Below are 16,911 nucleotides of genomic sequence, written 5' to 3' on the forward strand. Positions count from 1 at the left end.
GAATCAACTGCTCACACATCTATGCACAGAGTCACACACCTCCCAGCCACCCCCACACAAACTCAATCTCCCATACAAATACTTGGGCAAACAATCAATAACACATATAACCTCTCGTATAGCTAATGATCAACACATGCAGCAGTTTACATCACAACAGACATACTAATGCACATATTCAGACAGTTTAGTCACTAACCCATGCATTTAGTACGACACATTTATTCACTCACTCATACAGTCAGTCACGCACCTACTAAATCCTTCATCCAGACACTTATACATCCACTCATTCTTCAATAAATCAAACATATTTAAACTTTACAGAAACACACAGTCACTGGATGATGTCACCAGTGATGTCACCAGTGATGTCATCAGTGATGTCATTTGAGATGTCATCAGTGATGTCATTTGAGATGTCATCAGTGATGTCATCAGTGATGTCACTGACCATGTCATGAATGATGTAATATGTGACATCATCAGCAGTGGATTGCGGGTGCGCGATATATAGTTAGTGCAACTAACTATATATGGAATTTCAATGGTTTTGTGTGAGTAAAATAAGGTTTTTTAAATGCTAATTCCTAACTATATATGGTCTATAACCTATGGTTTTTTCAGTGAATTTTCAAGGTTTTGTAAATGCTAATTCCTAACTATATATGGTCTATAACCTATGGTTTTTTCAGTGAATTTTCAAGGTTTTGTAAATGCTAATTCCTAACTATATATGGTCCATAACCTATGGTTTTTTCTGTGAATTTCATTGGTTTTTTAACAGCTAATATCTGTAGCTGTAAAATGTATTCTTCTTTAAATCCAAAAATATATTTTATATGTTTATGAATAATTTTTTTTTAAAATATTTTTTTTTCTTCGTTCCCGCTTCGCAAATCGGGAAGCTTCCCGTTAGCTGACCTTGATGCCGCGAAATAGACCGCGAGCCGGTAAACGTTTCTTTACCGCAAGTGCCGCGTTACAAAACAACATCGTGACGCCTCCCGTCCGCATGACGTTTCACGTTGTCGCGTGATACGTCATATGACGTACTACGTTAGCGAACTGGTACGCGAAGCGAGTCGCAAAGCGCAGGTTTCTGGAAGCAAACCGGGAGGCCCTGCAAAGCGCTTAACGTAAACACAGCAAGTCATGTGACTTGGTAATAACACTTTTCATTGGTTCATTTCACTTTTGGTTTCCTAATGATGTAAGACTAGGTCATATAATCTAAAATGAACACTTTTGATTGGTTGAGAACTCTTGTTTTTCCCAAATGATGAAAATCCCTCCTTCTTTCCTCACTCTGACTTTCATCATTGTGAGAGAAAGACCCTTTGTGATCACTGAGCAATGGCTTCTTTAGTAGCTTCAGCTGGTGCTTCCCCACCACCTCCACCACATCCAAGGAAGAGTGGACCACCTGCTCAAGTTATAATTCAACAAGAAGAAGAAGAAGAGGAACAGGAGGACGAGCACGAAGAGAGGCAGTTTTTGCCTGAGCAGCCCAGGACGTCTCACCGGAAAGAAAACTTCATTTGGCAATTTTTTAAAATTCCCAAAGGTCAGAAAAAAGTAAATGCAAGATACGTAACTTGCCTTATATGTCAAGATAGACTGTCCAGAGGGACCGACAAAAAATACAGTTTCGGAAACTACACAATGCATCGCCATATGACTAGGTGGCATCCTAACAACTACAGTGCTGCACAGTTTCGGAACGACCTAGATAATCTCCCTATTATGGCCAGAAGATCTGTTGTACCGGAAGTAACGGGACCAGAGGGCAGGGAGATGGTGCCAAATATACAAATGAGATTTGGTGATGTAAAACACATCTGCGTATTTTGCGATGGATTCATTTCCTACGGAGAAAAAAGCATCACTCTGATCAACAGAGCTATTGACTATCATATGCAAGTTTGTACGAAACGCCCAAAATAATAAATACTTCTTTTTTTTGTTTTGTTGCTCCTGTTGAGCCCTTTACAATGAATCGTTTTCATTGCCCCCTCCAAGAAAAACCCCAAAAAATATAAAACTGTTCCGAAAAATTCAAAAACAGTAAAAAAATGTTCAGAAAAAAAAAAAAAAAAGTTCTTTTCAGAACTACCTCCCCGTTATTAAAAAATTGGTACAATATTTGGAACTGTGCCAACCTCTATTTCTCTTAGTTCGCTTCCCAGTTCGCTCGCCGGTACGCGAACCGGAAGCGAACCAAAAACAGTAAGTATAAGGGAAGGAAACAGACACTTATGTTAAAAGAAAGACAGCTATAGGGGAGTAAACTAGAGATACTATTACCCGTAATCCACTGCTGATGATGTCACATATTACATCATTCATGACATGCTCAGTGACATCATCAGCAGAGGATTGCGGGTTTTTTGGCAACATGCCTTATCCACGGTTTAATAACGCTGCCTTTTGCTTTATATAAGTTTTCAAATTGTATGAAATATATACCAATAGGTCGTTATGAACCTTTAGGTAGTGCTTTTCTTCATGAGGTCTGGTCGCTTCCATACACATACAGATGTTTCAAAGATGATCAAGAAGTTTATCTGAATGGAGAGGAATGCACTGAGACGCCAGATCATTCACTAATGTGTAGGCACATACAGTTACACGGTTCATGCAACAAACACCGACCAAATATGGCTTGCGTGTTGCAAGGCACGCCAGTTCCTGCTATCATCCCCACGTTCAAGTTGTTGGAAAATGGTAGTTATTTGATGCTCAATAATGAAGATTGTTCTGAGTTAATTAAAAGTATTCCTTTTATCGTAACAGTAAGTGAACGGGTTATTTGCTGCAGAAATGTTCTATTTCCTCCCACACATGAACATAGGGAGTTTTCAATCTGGCCACAAATACCAACCTTGGGACACGTTTCAACGGCATGGCAAGAATAAGAGCTCTTTTGTCTCAGAGAGAGGTGGCCTTGAGTTCGGCCCGTGAAACTTTCGTACTTCACATAGCGAACACCCGTACAGAGGTGCACACCCTTTTCAATTAAGATTTGCCTTTCAATTTCAGCAACATGTTTCCGACTATCTTTAACGCATCCTCCACAAAGTCCCTGGCGCACTTTTTTAAAGTTGTTACCAGTGGTCTCGTGACTTCATTTGAGAAAATCTTTGGAGTCATCCCTGCTTCCTTTCATTCTATTTTCTCCACTCTGGTTCGTGGATTGGCATTTTTACTTGCATTACCAGCGGACGCTCTTGTGCTTTTTTACATTTTTAAATATGGATGTCCCTCCTATGCAACCTCCCACCCTGCAGCTGCTGACACTGTTCCGCAATCGCATGCTAGAATATTATGGCACAATGCCGTTGGCGATATTAAGCACGGCATATGGATTATCTTTTCGATTCTCCTACTTCACCTGTGTCCAGCCTGTATTTCACTGCCTGACCTGTGATTTCGATTGGGCCATTGATTTGTGTCTCTGCGGACCGGTTTCTCCTGACGTCGACTTTAATCAGCTGATGACTCCTATCATTACTCACGAGTTGGTTTGTCCTGGTGAAAGGATTATGGCTGTGGCATTGATGCATGGACTACTTGGTCCCTGGAATTTACTGGCGGCAGCACAGTCTTTCTTGGAACAGAGCTTTCTTGAAAACCCACCGAGCTGTCCTCTGATGGTGATAGAGGATCCGGTGCTGGGAGAGCACGTATGTTCTTTTCCGCTTTTAAATTGGATGGCTGAACTGTTTTCGGATGAAGACGGTGACTTCCTATTGGAGGCTGTTGCAGCTTATTTTGCATACACAGTTATGTCATAGACCTTTTTCATGTTTGATATGCTGAGTACTAGCATTTCATTGACAATTCATTGACTTATTTGTCAAGTTTTTATTATTTACCTTGCCTATTGGCTTAAGACTCGATAAAGTACTTGGCTGTTTTATTTTTCTTTAGCATTACATTTTCCTAGTTTTTAATGCTTTACCTTGCGGACCGTCCACATATAAACTTGCAATCTGCTCTCATGAGATGGCACTTCTATTATCTTATTCAGTTCGTTTCCGGATCATGGGGAGGTGTCATCTAGGTCCTGGATATCTTTACACCGTGTTAAGTTAGCATGGGCTCATTACCGGTTTAAACGCCATTTTTCCTTTTTTGCAACTTCTGCACACGACACTTAGTTGTTGCTTTAGCTTTCCACCTAGTAGTTCATCGTGGTTTACATGAGAATAATATGTTATTGGTCTACTATCTGCTTTACTTGTTAAACTATATCTGTACAGCGAGTGCTAAAGTTTCAAGAACAACACGATACAGAATTGTTATGAGGTCTGATCTCCACGACTTCATACTCATAACATAAGTGCAACTTCTGCCAATTCTGGGCATGAGGCGGGTTTTATATTGCTTTGCCGAACACACATACACAACAGTTGATGCGGTTCACATGAAGAGAGAGCTGGTGTATGCTGATGTGATTCCTTCAAATCTAAGACACTAAAGTATGGGCACGCCCTAAACCAACATAAAGAGACCTTCTTAGCAAATAATATAATATGTGTATTAGGGAGGGTGAGATATAAGCAGCCGCGGGCCGTGGAGGGAGTTACGATGGGGCAGGGAGGCGGGGAGGGGGAGAAGCAGGGTGGAGCCCTCTCTACCTTGCCCCTCCCCCTCCCCGCCTCCCTGCCCCACCGTAACTCCCTCCACGGCCCGCGGCTGCTTATAAGTGTTGCTAACTCTTATTCATTTACAGCATGTTAACATACTGTCACCATTCGCTTTTTATGTACTAGTAACTATGCTGGTAATTTTGCTACTGATAATATGTGTACTTGTATTCTCCACCCTGCTTCTCCCCCTCCCCGCCTCCCTGCCTCACCATAACTCCCTCCACGGCCCGCGGCTGCTTATAAGTGTTGCTAACTCTTATTCATTTACAGCATGTTAACATACTATCACCATTCACTTTTTATGTACTAGTAACTATGCTGGTAATTTTGCTACTGATAATATGTGTACTTTTATTATCTAAGGTACTACGCCTGAGAAGACGGCATTAGTAAATAAACATTTCAAATACACATCTGTTCTTCTTAACTCCATGTTCTGGTTTCTAAGAAATCTATAACGACCGACTGTTCATGAGTTCCACGTATCCTGAGGTACTATAAGTTCATATTCTGGATTGTCTAAACATTGAGAGTTTGTTATATCCAATGTGACACTGTACCTAGCTTGCTAAGGAGTTTTTGATTACTAACGTGAGTTTTGGGACACCCTAATTCGCCGAGGTTCCAATCCTCTGTCCACAGTTCTGTGTGAGAACAGAAACCCTGCGACAGGGGCACCCCCGACCCTTGCTGGAGCTTCATCACACTTGCGATACAACTCCAGCAATGCATTCGCCGAGGTTCCAATCCTCTGTCCACAGTTCTGTGTGAGAACAGAAACCCTGCGACAGGGGCACCCCCGACCCTTGCTGGAGCTTCATCACACTTGCGATACAACTCCAGCAATGCGCCACCTTTACGGCACAGATACATCACGCATCTGTGCTGTTTTTGCCCCATGATGCGCCGCATTGTAAATGCAGCACACCATAGGTGACGGAACAGCGGCACAGAATGACTAACACATCCCTGGTGATGCGCCAGTCATCATAAATGTATCCCTATGCTTCTTATCTTGTTAGAGATGAACCGCCATATGTATCATCAAAGTTTTTTGCATTTCCTAAATAGCGAACTTTAAGGAATAAATAGCGATTCTTTACCATTCCTAGTTTGCGATGAGCTATTTGCTAATTAGCCGAATGTAGCCCAATGAAGCCCAATGTAGCCCAATGTAGCCCAATGTAGCCCAAAGATGGCCGCCAGACACACAAAAAAACAAATGTAGCCCAAATATCAGCCAGATGTAGCCCAACTATAGCCCAGTGACAGAATGACCAATCAGCTTCGCAAACCTCTGTTACGCAAAGCGGAGCGCTGTTACAGATATATATCTTTTTTTGAACGTTAATTTCTCAAAATCCACTGGAGCACATATATTGAGACCTAGCAAAGGCACATCGGGCTACCAGTCCCTAATATTTTGCCAAGTTTCGTGCAAATCCATTCAGCCGTTCGATTATTATTATTATTTTTTTTTTTTGCCCCGCGGGGCCCTTTTAAAACCTCCACATCAAACCTAGGGGGTCAGCGAGGATCTACTATGCCCCCTTATAGTTATTTCCCCCTTTGTTTTGACCTCCTCTTGTCTCTCGATCCTACCGAGAGACAAGATGGCGGCCACTACGGACTGTTTGGAATGTTGACAGACGCCGGAGAACCAATCAGCTTCGCTTCACAAAGCTCCGTTGCGCGAAAAGTACGCGTCCTGGGCCGCTGCCCAGTCCGCTGTTACAGATATATATCTTTTTTTAAACGTTAATTTCTCAAAATCCACTGGAGCACATATATTGAGACCTACAAAAGGCACATCGGGCTACCAGTCCCTACAATTTTGCCAAGTTTCGTGCAAATCCATTCAGCCGTTCGGGCTAAAAGTGAGGCCAACCGCCCTATGGAAATTAACATGGGAAAAACGCGTTTTGGGACCCCCCTTTTTTCTCGGCCCCCCCTTGACGAACCCCCCCAAAATTTTCAGGGGCTGCTCAGAAACAAAATGTGCCATTTTCCTGAAAATTTCAGCCAATTCCGTCCACAAACGCCAAAGTTATTAGACATAGAATTTTCAAAAATCCCATAGAGAAAAAATCCTAACTATATATACCTACTGGCGACCGCCAGTAGGTAATATATATATATATATATATATATATATATATATATATATATATATATATATGTATATATATAAAATGTTAGTACCTATTAAGCATCTGTTCATGGCATGTAGTGCAGTTGATTCACATGCTCGGAATACACCTGCCATCTATGCGTTGGGCTTAGACATGTACAACTTGTTTTTCTTTGAAGAAGTCTTTCGAGTTACAAGGTATAGAGACGTATGGAGCCGTACAACTGTTTTCCAGCACAGCGGGTAAGGATAGAGATGAATCATTAAAATGCACTATGCTAAACACGCAAGAACAGGTATGAAGGATTTAAAGTAAAATATCTGCAACAACTGAAGGACTCTGAATAGTGAAGTGTTCCCTGTTCTGTAGGTTTGCTCCCACTGCAGCTAGCTGAAATCTAATGGAAGTGCAAGACTGGTCAGAGTCTTTGCAAGTGCAACAGGTAATATACAATGTCCTGCACTGTTGGCTTGAGTGGCTCAAAGTGTTTGTGTAGGCAGTAGTGGACAAATGTTTTCCACTTTGATGCACAGCAGCCTTGAGTAGTGGGACAGCAAGGCTCCTTGAGGATGGACATACATTCAAATTGAGATGACCAAACTCTAGGACCTCAAGATCCAGGTTGCGCCTGACATCGGGATGCCTGAGTGTGCCCTAGTGTTGAGTGAGAAGGCCCGGCTTGTTGGGGAGCTTCTCGTGAGGGACCACAGACAGCTTGAGGAGGGGTATGAACCATGGCTGCCTGGACTATGTGGGAGCCATGAGGGCGAGGGGCGTCTGCTGAAGCTTCGGAAGTCATATGGAAGGAGTGGGAGAGGCGGAAAGGTGTTGGCAAATATCCCTAACCAGTACATCCATAGTGCATTACCCATGGACTGTGGGTGTGGAAGCCTGAAGGCGAAGATTGGGCTTTTGGCATTTTTGGCAGTTGCAAATAGATATTTGTGGGGAAACCCCCAACGTTGGAAATAGGGACCAACGACTTTGAGGTGGAGTTCTCACTTAAGGCCTTATTGCTACATCCTGCTGAACAGGTCTGCATAATTTAGAGAGGCATCTCTGGTGATGGTCACTAGGCGGATCAGATCTAGAAAGGGTCTGCCCCACAACAGATTGTTGCTGTTTCACCTTTGCAGACAGTGGTGGGTGCTGGCCCGTATCAAGTCACTGCTTGGGGAAAACAGCACCATTTACCACGCCACACTCACCCCTACCTTTTGTTTCCTCTAAAGGCATCCTGGGATAGCCACGGGAGACTTGTGGTTGTTGATGCTGCATCTAGTACGACAATCAAGCGTCTGTGGAGGTAGTCTTTGTGCTGCAATGAAATTTTGAGTGACAAAAAGTTGCACAGGCCGATGGATGCTGGAGAGCATCCATTGCTTTTGATGTATTTTTTTCCAGCATCTGATCAACTTGAGGTTCAAAGAGGTGTTCCCCATGAAAGATAAGTTGATCAGATGCTGCAGGACTTCTAGCTTAAAGCCAGAGGCACGGAGCCAAGCATGCCTGCGGATTAAGACGCTGGAGTTTAAGCCCCTGGCAGCAGTGTCGGCTGCATCAAGAGCACACCTAATGGTGGTGAAGGGAGATTATTTGCCCTTCAGCTACAATCTCCTGTGCCCTTTGCTTGTATTGGTCAGGGAGATGTTGGATTAGGTCGCCCATGTTATCCCATTGGGCACATTCATATCTTGCACAAAAAAAAAAAACTACACCAGTAAGTCACCGATTGTGACGTCAACCCCTTTTCCCATCGGCTCAATCCTATTACAGTTTTTTTCTGGAGGCAGGGCATTTCTTATAACTTGCAGATTTACCTGTTTACAGCAAGTGTGCACCACCAAAGAGTGGTTGGAGCTGGCCTCTAATATAGGGAGGGTCAGGGGGTGAGGGAAAGTACTTTTTGTCAACTCTCAAGGTGACATCTATGGCCGTAACAGGATCTTTAAACATCTGTTGCGTAGGCATAAGCATTCCATTAAGCATAGGCATAAATGAAGTGGCACGCTGGGTGTGGGAGTGCATTTCCACCAGGAAGTCTTCCTTTTCTGGAATAGTGTGCAGGTCCACCTTGTGAGAGATGGGCATCCTGTAAATTGCCTTGCCATTCGAGGTAGTATCTTCAGGAGAGGAAGGTTTGGCAGGGTAGAGGTTGGGCAGGTGTCACCTGGAGGGACAACCCTATAATCACCCCATGACGACTCAGGGTCCTAGTGGAGGCTTTGCAGTAATTTTCCTCATCTGGGGATGAATAAACAGTCTTCTCTAGCGAGAGTCTGGCTCCTCCTGAAGGCATTGAAGGATTGACAGCGCCTGGTCCTCGGAGCCTGCCGTGGACAGCTGGCTGGGCACCAAAGCCTGTTTCAGCCTCAAGGCTGTTTTCGGTGTTGAGTATTGTCATGGCTCCGAGGTGTCTGGCGCAGTCGACAAAGAACTCCTAGGTCGGCTCCAATGCCTTACATTGGTACCAGCCATGGCTGGGAAGGAGTGGCGGCCTGGAAGGCAGTGTACCAGACTGTAGGCTGGGCCCCGGCCATGGACAGGTGACGAGTGGATTGATAGGAACTACTACTCACAGAACTCTACTTCTGGTGCTGACCTGACATGGTCTTGGATCTCAGAGTCTGATTGCAAATCGGGTTCAGATCTGTTAAGAGATCGTTCCCTTCTTCTGCTTCTCCCTCCTCAACATCTTTCCAAAGACACCGACCCAATGGAGGGAGCACGAAAGAATGGAAGAATGGCTGGCGTACGGAAGGATTGTTCAAAAGCTACGGGGAGCATGGAACTGCAGAAGCCCTGATAAAGAACACTACGTGGCTTTGACAGAGCCCTGGCAATGCACCTTCAACCCTAGATGGCTGGAGTATGCAGAGCATATGTATTTATGCCTACACATGCCACGAACATACATATAATAAATATATATATGCACACACACATTTTTATTACAAAGGTGTTGTCATTCAAAGAATCTGCATAAAACTTTTCCAAAATAGTTCATCCACTTTGAGTTCTTCATGGCAAGTTTCGTGCAGATCAATCAAGTAGGGGCCAAGAAAAAGGGGGGGTTAGTTAAAAGTGCTGGTTTCCATTTTAAGGCCAACTGAGGTTTTGCTCTTCAATACAGAAAAAAGTCTGGAATGGAAATACACCAAATATGGCATGAAGTAACAACTTTACTAATGGAAGTTCCTTTTTCTGGTCCGGTGTAAATCCCTTCAGTAACTTGAGAAATTGTCATTTAAAGTGGGTCTTGGGCTGGGTATGAAGGGGTCAAATTTTAGAAAAGCTCAGTTCTTACATGCACTAAATAGGCATATAAGGTAAGGGTAGACCATTCGTGACTATTGCCCCCTAGAAGACAGGCTATTAGCAGACGCAATACCTGACAAAGGAACTTCTACAAAATACAATAAACTAATAAATAATGCACCAGACCTCCTGACCCCCCTCAGATCGGCCTGGGTGACCGATTTAGGTAATATAGAGAACGAAGAGTGGATTGAGGCGACACAGAGCCCCCACGGACACCTGCCCCCACCACATCTTCCACAGAGCCGCCAACACCATCGAACCCATGCTCGGCCACACCATCAACCGCTCCCTGGCGACAGCCACGTTCTCCGAGGACTGGAAACCCGCCGAGGTCAACCCCTTCCTGAAGAAACCCTTAGCAGACCTGGACGACCTCAAAAACTACACACCCATCTACCTGTTCCCGTTCCCAGCGAATGTCATAGAGAAAGCCATCAACAGCCAACTCGCCACATTCATCGAAGAGCACAACATACTCAACTCCTCCCAATTCGACTTAAAAAAAAAACAGTATGGAAACTGCCCTCCTCACCGCAATAGATGACATCCGCACCCTTCTAGACAGAGGAGAAACAGTAACCCTCATCCTCCTCGACCTCTCGGCATCGTTCGACACAGTCTCTCACCGCACCCTAATAAGCAGCCTCCAAGACGCAGGGATCCAGGACAAGGCCCTCGACTGGATCCACTCCTTCCTCTCCGGCAGAACTCAGCGGGTCAGACTCCCCCCTTTCCTCTCGGACCATACTCCAACCACCTGCAGAATCCCCCAGGGGCCTCCCTCAGCCTGACACTCTTCAACTTCTACATGGCTCCGCTCACCCCCATAGTCAGAACCCATGGACTCAACATTGTGTCATACGCTGACGACACCCAACTCATCGTCTCACTATCCAACTAACCCAATACCGCCAGACACAACTTTTGAGAAGGCACGGAAGCCTTCGCCAAATGGATGGAAAACAGCTGCCTACAACTAAACACCAACAAAACAGAAGTACTCATGATGGGCCCAAACCCTGATTCCTGGAACGACACCTGGTGGCCCCCCCACCCACCCCCGCGGACCACGCACGCAACCTGGGAATCATCCTGGACTCCGAGCTCAAAATGGACCGCCAGATCAACTCTGTCTCGTCCTCCTGCTTCCACACCCTCCTCCTCCTACGCAAGACCTACAAATGAATCCGCCTCAAACACAGAAAGACCGTCACTCACTCCCTCGTCACCAGCAGACTCGACTACAGCAACGCACTCTACGCCGGAATTAACAAAAACCTCACAGCAAGCTGCAGAACATCCAGAACGCCGCTGCAAGACTGGTCCTAAACCTGCCAAAACACTGCCACATCTCCCAGCACCTGCGCATACTCCACATTGAGGCTAGAGTCACCTTCAAGATGCTCACCCACGCACACAGGACCCTCCACGACACCGGACCAGCATACCTGAACAGCCGACTCAAATTCCACGCACCCTAAAGGACCCTACGATCAACCCAGCTCTCCTACGCCGTGGTCCCCCGCACCAGAAAGACCAGATTGGGAGCCACTCCTTCTCCTTCCTCACGGCCTGGAACGCCCTTCCGCTCCACCTCAGACAGACAAAATCACTCCCCATCTTCGCAAGAAACCTCAAAACCTGGCTCTTTGACAGACCCCCTCCTTGATGGACTGGAACCTAACCCCCCCCCCAAAGCGCCTTGAGACCCTTAGGGGTGAGTAGTCACACATAACATATTCCTGATTGATTTTTTGAAGAGAGAAAGCAATCAGATCAAGATTCAGACTAATGCAACTTAGGGTCCTGCACCGCTCATACTACCCCGCACGGTGCTATATAGATGGGGAAAGGTACACTAATCGCACTGCATAAGATGCTGCCAGGCTGAGGGATCCTTCTTTCATATTCTATGGGAATGCCCAGTTATTAATAGTTTTTGGCAGGGAGTGCCAATGGTAATGTCAAGGGTCATAGGAGGGGAGGTGCTTGTGGATACCAAGTGGCTTTTACTGATGATCAGGGGGGAGAAAGACTGTGCTAGACACATGAGAATCTGGCTGGCCATAGCTGCCGGAGTGGACAAATGTAACATCATGCGCAGGTGGTGGTCACATATCCCCCCCAACGGTGGCAGAATGGGAGACTGACCTCGATTGGTGCCACTAAATGGAGAAGGTTATAAATGACAGTAGGGGATGCAAGAACAAATGTGATAAAATATGGTCCCCTGGTAGAAATACAGAAACATAGGCGAGGAATCAACAACATGCGAGTCAGTGGGTCCACGGGCGGCCTGTGACCAAGGAAGGTCCGAGGCCAGACGTACTGATTTAATTAGGACCTAACTATGTGGTAACTGATCGGATCTAGACTAGGATGATGATAGAGTATTGACCCTGTTACAATGTAATTTATCATATACTAGCTTACCCGTCGCGCGTTGCTGCGATCTCCGAAGAAACGAAATTCAAGGAAACTCGTTATAACATTCAATTTACATTGTGTCATCTTTATTGAAACTTATTCATTTTAATATGAAAACATTTCATATTGTCGTTTTAATTCTATTTATTTATTCGAGTGCTTGTGGATACACAATTTTTTGTTTTTCCGTCTGGTGCGTACATCAGTATTCGAAAGATTATGAGGGCCCTGGGGGGCCGATATTTAGGTTTAAAGCATTTTATTGCAAGGTTATCAACAAGGAAAGAATACAAACAGTGTGAAACCGGTCGTCGAAGAGTTGCAAATCAGAGTCTCCGCTCCATGAGTGCCATCAGAAATTGAGACAGTACAATCATTACATGTTATGGAGCCACATGCTAGGTGGAAGGGCAATGACGACTAACACCAAAACCAAACCCCCCCCCCTCAACCGCCCCCACCCTACCCTCCCCCCGAACCACCCCAGCCTCCCCCCTCCCCCTTACCCTCCGGGGGGCCGATATTTAAAACATTTTTATGCCAGAAATCTTCGCGGGAGTGTACTCAACAACTTCCCAAAGTTTCCTGGCGATCGGATGAATGCTGTTTTAATTCTGTTAATTTATTTGAGTGCTTGTGGATACACGATTTTTTGTTTTTCCGTCTTGTGCGTCCATCAGTATTCGTAAGATTATGAGGGCCCTGGGGGGGCCGATATTTAAAAAGAATGTATGCCAGAAACCTTCGCGGGAGTGTACTCAACAACTTCCCAGAGTTTCATGGCTATCGGATGAATGGTTTTTTAATTCTATTTATTTATTCAAGTGCTTTCGGATACACGATTTGTTGTTTTTCCGTCTTGTGCATACATCAGTATTTGAAAGATTATGAGAGCCCTGGGGGGGCCAATATTTAAAAGAATTTATGCCAGAAACCTTCGCGGGAGTGTACTCAACATCTTCCCAAAGTTTTATGGCGATCGGATGAATGGTGTTTTAATTCTATTTATTTATTCGAGTGCTTGTGGATACACGATTTTTTGTTTTTCCGTCTTGTGCGTCCATCAGTATTCGTAAGATTATGAGGGCCCTGGGGGGGCCGATATTTAAAAAGAATGTATGCCAGAAACCTTCGCGGGAGTGTACTCAACAACTTCCCAGAGTTTCATGGCTATCGGATGAATGGTTTTTTAATTCTATTTATTTATTCAAGTGCTTTCGGATACACGATTTGTTGTTTTTCCGTCTTGTGCATACATCAGTATTTGAAAGATTATGAGAGCCCTGGGGGGGCCGATATTTAAAAGAATTTATGCCAGAAACCTTCGCGGGAGTGTACTCAACATCTTCCCAAAGTTTTATGGCGATCGGATGAATGGTGTTTTAATTCTATTTATTTATTCGAGTGCTTGTGGATACACGATTTGTTGTTTTTCCGTCTGGTGCGTACATCAGTATTCGAAAGATTATGAGGGCCCTGGGGGGCCGATATTTAAAAAAAATGTTATGCCAGAAACCTTCGCGGGAGTGTACTCAATGGCGATCGGATGAATGGTGTTGTAATGCATAAAGGACAAACAGACAGACATACATTCGTTTATATATATATATATATATATATAGACTTGAACATCTGAATGCATGTGCTCATCTTTCATTATGTATAACTTCATGAGCCTGTTTAATAAAAAACTTTTTTTTTTTTATTGAATAGCTGTAGCTATCTGGATCATCAAGGAACCACTGTTAAAAAAAATATTCAATGGCTATTGGACATTTCGGATCCGAAAGGATATGATTGATTGTCCTCAATGAGAGAAACTGTTTACAGTGACAGGCTCCTAAGTCCTTTAAAAATGTGTGGAAGGGCACATAAGGAGGCACGGTTAACACACCCTCATCCCAGACCCATGTGGGTGGGGGGCCCAAAGGGACACTCCTGAATGTAAACACCAAGTGTGGCCCTACAGTGTGGATTTAAGGATCTGAAAAGTAGAAGTGTCTAGCTGCAGACCAGACCCTGTGGCATATCCCAGTTACTCCTGCTTTGCACAGCTGGAGCTGGCTGCCCATGGAGGGATGGGTGATGGGCAGAAGGTCCTGTGCCGAATTATCCTACCAACAATCTAGAGAACGTTCAAATGCTGCAATAATAAAAAAAACTCTTTATCACTTGATCAAGGTGGTATACAGGCAATCGATGGATTTTCAAAGTCAACGCGCTGAGTGATTCAGGACATGTAAAATTAGAGCGTTGTGGTCTGCTACGACATCTCATCATGTAAGTGGTAAATAGTGCTTCAGCAGTCTTGTCCTGTGTGGAAGGCATGCTACACAGGGATTAGAACATTTCACCTATGAGAGCAGAACGGATTAATTGAAAATAAGACGCTTCCTGGGAACCTTGCAGGAATCAAGGTGATGCCACCTGTATAAGGCACTCGAGTGGATCCGATCCCTTGTTTTACCGACAGACGTACAGTCAACTGAACATCACATGGTTATGGCCTCCTGTGATATCAGTTTTAATAGACATTCTGTCACATCAGTAGCTGCGGGAGGATGGAGAAACTGCCACACCCTTATTAAGGTCACAGCAGCCCTCTGCCTTACTCTGTTCCACCCCTCCCTCTCCAGAGGATGAAGGACGAGCTGGAGCAGTTACACGGCGTAGAGGGTGAGGCTGGGAATGTTAGAGAGCCGAGGGAAGGTAAACCGTCTTCTCCTTTGCCCCACCCATTCCAACATAAGTCCTGCTTATCCCTCTGCACTGGAAGCTCCACAGCTTCAGTAGAGTGGTGAAGGAGAGGGAGGGATAGAAGATTTGCAGGTTTCGAATACTCTGGCACATTGATTACGGCATGCCACAGTCACAACACTAACACTTGTTTGGATTTTTAAATGGTGTCTATCATTTTTGCTCACTTCCGAGCACTAAATAGTGCAAGCTCTTTGGGTAGTGAAGGATGGGATGTTAGATTCCAATTGGTGACAGAGTAAGTCCCTACCCAGTGTCCTTAAATCACTGCCGCCTTTCATGGTGGCCAATTATAGATTGTATTGTAATTGCATTAATATAGCGCTCACTACCCCTGACGAGGCTTAGAAGCGCTTTCTCGGCGAGTAGAACACTACTCCAGAACCCGTAAGGGATTAGTGGTGAATTAGTATAGTGAAAATATGAAAGTAATTTGAGTGGTTGATATGTTAGTCAGTTATTTGGATTGAGAAGGATAGCGAAAGGGTAGAAGAGTTAAAAAGGTTTGCATTTGTATAGCGCTTGCTATCCCTGATGAGATGTTAAAGTGCTTTTTCGGTGAGTAGCACGCTACTCCGGAACCCATAAAGGATTAGTGGTGGATTAGTGTAGTAAAATATGAGATTAATTTGAGTGGTGGACATGTTAGTCGGTTATTTGGATTGAAAAGGATAGTGGAGGGATAGAAGGGAAGCGTTTAGATTTTTGTTTGTTTGTTTTCGAGCTCAAAGCAGTAGGAGGAGGTTTAGGATGAGTAAAAGGGAGGTGGAGGAGAAAGAGTCAGATGGAGGGTTTAGAAAGGCTTGTTTTAGGGGATCGGAATAGTAAAAGGAGGTTTGAGATGATGCAAGGAGGGGTGGAGTAGGGAAGAGTCTCAAAAGGGTTATTTGTGCCTCATAGTAGTGGTATGGGGTTTGGGATGAATGAGAGTGGAGGTAATGGATATATTGATGGAGTATAAGGTGAGACATAGGCGAGTGCATTGGAAAGAGTAGTAGAAAAGTTTGAGATAAGTCAGAGTAGAGCTAGAGGATATATTGAGAGCGGTATAGGGTGAAAATAGGGTGGTGCATTGGATATGCTGAATTAGAAGAAAAGTAATAAATAAGTAAAAGTTATAAATATATCGATCCAAAAGTAATAAAGATATAGATCCATAACTACATGGAAGGTATATAGATGCATAAAGGAAGCTAGTATCTTTATACTAAAAATGCATTAAATAAACTCGGCTTTCAAGTGGTGTTGTACTTTACATTTTTTTTATATATATATATTTTTGTAGATCAATAGTGAAGCAATTGTAGATAGTTACAATAAAAAGAATTACGTATTCGTGCAGTCACTTATATCGATGTTAAAAACATAGAATAATGTATCTATCAGTAATATGTACATTTGTTAAGCAGAACTAATGAATGATATATATATATATATATATATATATATATATATATATCTATATCTATATATCCAGATGCCCCAGATAGTAAGGACGCCACTCCAAGCGGGAAGATTTTCAAAACCTTTTATTTCAGGAGGCACATACACAGCCCCAACTGGTGTAAAACCCGGCACGTTTCGGTGCACGTGCACCTTAATCATGGGAACGGGGGTTG

The sequence above is a fragment of the Lissotriton helveticus genome, chromosome 2_1, assembly GCF_964261635.1.
Source record: "Lissotriton helveticus chromosome 2_1, aLisHel1.1, whole genome shotgun sequence".
NCBI lineage: Eukaryota > Metazoa > Chordata > Amphibia > Caudata > Salamandridae > Lissotriton > Lissotriton helveticus.